Genomic DNA, 4,461 nt, shown 5'->3' with positions numbered 1-4,461 from the left:
AACAACTCTGACTGGCACATGATCAGACAGTGGTTTACAGAGCGGTGGTTTGGCTTGGCAAAAAAAACGGCGCATTCTATGAATGGAATGACACATTTATAATATTGTTCAATCACGCAAATTTGATTGTGGAAAGCCAGAATTGTGATTAAAATTCGATTAATTGTGCAGCCCTAATCACTTTATTGCCCAAAGGCCTCTAAAGGGCTGCCAATCCTGCCTTAACATTGTCAGTGTAAATCTCATTTGCGCTTGTGAGGATAATATTTGACCTCTACTATATGTGAGTTTGGCTGACTTGCTTGATTCATGACCTAACTGCACAGACCAGAGGTGATAGCAACAGCCGCCAGATGCCCAAAACAGTCTGTCAGTCTTGAAATATAGCGTCTGCTTTTTTGCTTCTTTGTATTTTTTTTGCTCTTTCCACCTTTTCATCCCAGTTTTGGTGTCAAAATTTCAGATCTATGTTTCATGAGAGATGACCTGTCCTGTGGGGTTTTAAAGATGGTGACTGTGCTCTGGAATGGGATGATAAACAATAAAAGGAAAGTTATGAACAGAGACCAGCTCGTTTATGACTACACTCTTCGACAGCAAATATATGGCCTTCCCACAGAGACGGCAGGCTGACTTGGCAGCTTTACAGAGGCCACAGCTATACAGGCTTCCTATGTGATCTGTTTGGACAATGTGGCATAGATATGGCCCTTATGAGAAGATATGGCAGACATATTTTATAAACTTTCCACTGTCTGCTGGGCAAATGTAACAGTAATCCATATCAGTGAAGGTCACTCAGTTAAAAAATAAAGCACCCTGTAAAAGGTACAAAAGGTGTCATATTTTCTTGATTTATGGCTTGACTCTTGCTGAGTCACTTAGTTTCAAGTCCTTTATGAAATAGATTACATGTTCTTTGTTACATGAGCTGCAGTACTGTATGAGGCAGAAAAGGATATAACAATATTGTTTTGTCAAAACAATCACAATGGAGGTGGTTATTGTGTTTAAGTATTCTATATTTTCTGCAATATGCCCTTATAGCAACATCTCAGAAACCTTATCATGACACCAGTGGTTAATGCATATTAAAATCAACAGACATTAAGAAGAGGCATTGTCTATGTTACAGAAACATGTATCCTTTTGGTTCAGATCAGCTCTGGTAGGGGATCTGTATCTGCTGCCTGTGTGGTTGTGTTAGACTTGGGATTGTGCTGTACTCATCCTCATTTGATAGGATTAGCTTCAGCATCAGAAGTTGCACAACAAATGTTACATCACATATGCCCCAGAACTGCACTCAATCCAGCTGAATTTCTACTGGTGCTATGTAATTAGCCTCTGTAATTTTAAGGAAAACCAAGATAAGGGGTCAAAGATGGAGTGTAAGAGGATTAGAAAGGTGCAAAAAATGGCTCCCATTTACAGCCCTCTTTCAGCTAAGCAAATCAAGACCGAGGACATACGCTATTATACACAAAATGTAAAACATTTTTAGGATAAGTAGGTTTCGAAGTTGTGAAGATAAAAAAGGTCCAAGGCACCCTTCTTGCAAAAACATTCTCCCAGTTGTGCTTTCCAAACTAAACGGAGGCTGAAACTGAGCACAGATGGACAGAGAGTGTCTTCCTAAATTAGCCTTTAGACTGTTGACTGACAGTAGAGTTCAGCATGCACCTGGACCAACTAAATTGACGTTCAGTGGCAGTTGGACAGAAAGGTGGTTAGAAAGACAGGTTCAATCTCATCCAGTGCAATGAAGTCAGACATTTCTGTGGGGATTGGTCTTTTTGTTTGTCACCAATTCCAATCTTCTACTTTCATCATACAGTAACAAAACCATCACATCCAGTGATGAGAAATGGAAAATGGCAATGGTCATTTGTAAGATGTATGGCTACTGAATAATACTGTCAGAAATTCCATTCGCTGTGTGAACAAACCGAAAGCTACCGGGTCGTCATCCTTGTTCCAGCCATGCAGGTAGGATTCACCCTAGACACATCTGAGGATTACTGGCAGCAAAATCATTTCTCCATGATTTCCTTCAATTTGCAGCTGAAACCAGGAACAGGTTTTATTGACACACGGATTGTGTAACCTCTGTGTTCTTGGCCTTGTGTTGTCTAAAAGTTGTTACTTTTGTCTGGGGGATAGAGAGGGTGATGAGGCAAAAAGAGGCACAGTCTGCAACTCTCCCTTTGGGCTATGATTTCTCCAAGGTTGCTTCCTTACAAATAGGGCCAGTGGTTGCCTTGAATGTAAAGAGAATAATAAAACAATTATTTTAACAACACATTGAATTACTTTTTGGCATCTCTTATCATTTATGCCACAGCCCATTCTCATAATCTTGAAGGGCCTCGTCTCTTGAGGACAGTTCCGTAGTTTCAGCACAAACCAAACAGTGACTTTAAAGCATCTTTGGTCAATTGTTATAACCATTAAAGCTGTGTCAGTTTCAAGTGGTAATGCAATTTATCTAATTATTTTAAATGAAGGGTTTTATGGTAGATAAAGGTATTACCTCACAAAGACATTCCACAGTTACTTCAGGTTCACTTCACTTTAAATGTTACACAAAAAAAAGATATTTTGGGGCAGCACTGTAAAAAAAAGAATGTTTTAATGTACGTTCTACATTTTAATACTTCCTATTTCATCGTAAGTAATTGAATCACTCAACTCCTGTGTTGTCTGAAAAGTAAATTTTTGAGACTCAAATTGGTTAGATATGCTCTGGATGGCATTATTTTACCAAAGATGCCCTATATTAAATATATTGAGCATTTTCTTACCATTTACAATGCAAGACCAGATAGAGAATTGTGTGGTCTTACTGTGGAACATGAGATGTCTTTTGGCATGTGACTGCTGAGTAATAAGGTTTAACGCCAGCAGGCTTTTATTAAGGCAGAACCAAGGCTGAGATTTCAGTTTTGGGCACATATACCATTGTGGCAGATTGCAATGAATCACCCCCTCTAATCCCTATCTCACCCCCTCCAGCCTTGTTTTTCGCAACAACATGACTGCCAAGGCATCAACCCACTCGAGCGGCTGTACCTTTCTTCTCTTCTGACATAAATTGGCCAAAAAAAATACTTCATGGATGTTTCTTCTGCGCCCTCACAAGCATGCACAGAAAACACCGTTCACCCCATATGCGAATGCTAATCCTATATGACTGTGTCATTCTGGTGACCTGTGGCGGGGTAAGGGAAGCAGTAAGCTGCTGTTGTCTTAAGGGCAGCATGTGGAGAGTAAGACACATTAATCACAAGGGCACAAGGAAGGAGCGGGAGGGAAAGGATTGGAGTGTGAGGTGGGTGGTTGAAAGGTTGTACAGCCAGAAATTACCATCAGTTTGTCACTGCTGTTGTCTCACACGCTGGAGGCACCTGCAGATCAAGTTGGCACTGAATTACTATTTGTCCACACAACATCAGGTTGGGTAAGTAATCATATCGCAAAGCCTCTGTTAAATAAATATAGAAAATGATAGTTGGTATGCAAATACTCCCACAAGATATATCCATGTAGATGCAAATGTTTTCTGTTAGCTCATTGTCTGGTGGATTGAGAGTCATGACTTCAGATGTTTGCAAATATGAATTTTGAATTGTATTTGTAATGCTGTGAAGATCCTGGGAGACCAAGGCAATATTACAGTACATTGAGCATGTGAGGGGCATTCCCTGCTGATTTGACCAAGTAACAGTGAGGATTGCGAGGAGCAAAAATGGGTTTAGAAAACCATTTATTAACAACTCACCAAGGGTTTAAACATATATGTGGATAATAAGTGAAATAATGGCTAGACAAATGAACAGGACAGACAGACATGTGTGCCTATCATCATCTCCAAGGGAAGATACCTGTGTCTCCAGGAGAGAAACATTTAAAGAGTGACATTTGGCAACATTTCCCTTGAGGAAACTTAGTTGACATTATAAAGCATTCACCAGCCAGCAATGATTTAATAAAAAGAGGCTGATTCCCTACAGAAGATTAAGGCTGTCCCGAAAAGTCAATTCAGGGGCTTCAAAGCTATGGTGAGAAATATTTGAATATATTCGAAGCTTCAACTTGTCTTGCATCATTGGTTGGACTGTTGCAACTACTTTATTAAGAGCAATCACATACTGTAAGAACGTAGCAGAGCCATAAAGATTTTTGGAATGAATCAACCACAAACAACAAGCAAGGAACAAACCAAACTAATGGACTGACAGCCAATGTCTTCTGCTCTTTTTCTGTACCCCACACACACAAGTTTTGCTGTGTCCATAGGAACATATATTGTACTGTATGTCAGACTCTGCTCATCTGTCCTGTGGTGTGCCCCAAGGTTCTGTGCTCGGCCCTTGCTGTTCTGTCTGTATATGTTTCCTCTTGGAAAGATTATTGGTAGTTTTGAAGAAATAGCTTACCATTGTTATGCTGATGACATCC

At 40.0% G+C, this 4,461-nt stretch overlaps 1 long non-coding RNA gene across 1 annotated transcript in view; it reads left to right on the top strand.

Moving 5' to 3' along the window:
• Positions 1–4,461, top strand: part of LOC116672477 (uncharacterized) — a 12,453-nt gene that overhangs the window by 4,242 nt on the left and 3,750 nt on the right. The gene's annotated exons all lie outside the window — the stretch shown is intronic.

Source organism: Etheostoma spectabile, chromosome 22 (assembly GCF_008692095.1).
Source record: "Etheostoma spectabile isolate EspeVRDwgs_2016 chromosome 22, UIUC_Espe_1.0, whole genome shotgun sequence".
NCBI lineage: Eukaryota > Metazoa > Chordata > Actinopteri > Perciformes > Percidae > Etheostoma > Etheostoma spectabile.
The sequence above is the reverse complement of the archived record's forward strand: the minus strand, read 5'-3'. Positions and strand labels throughout refer to the sequence as shown.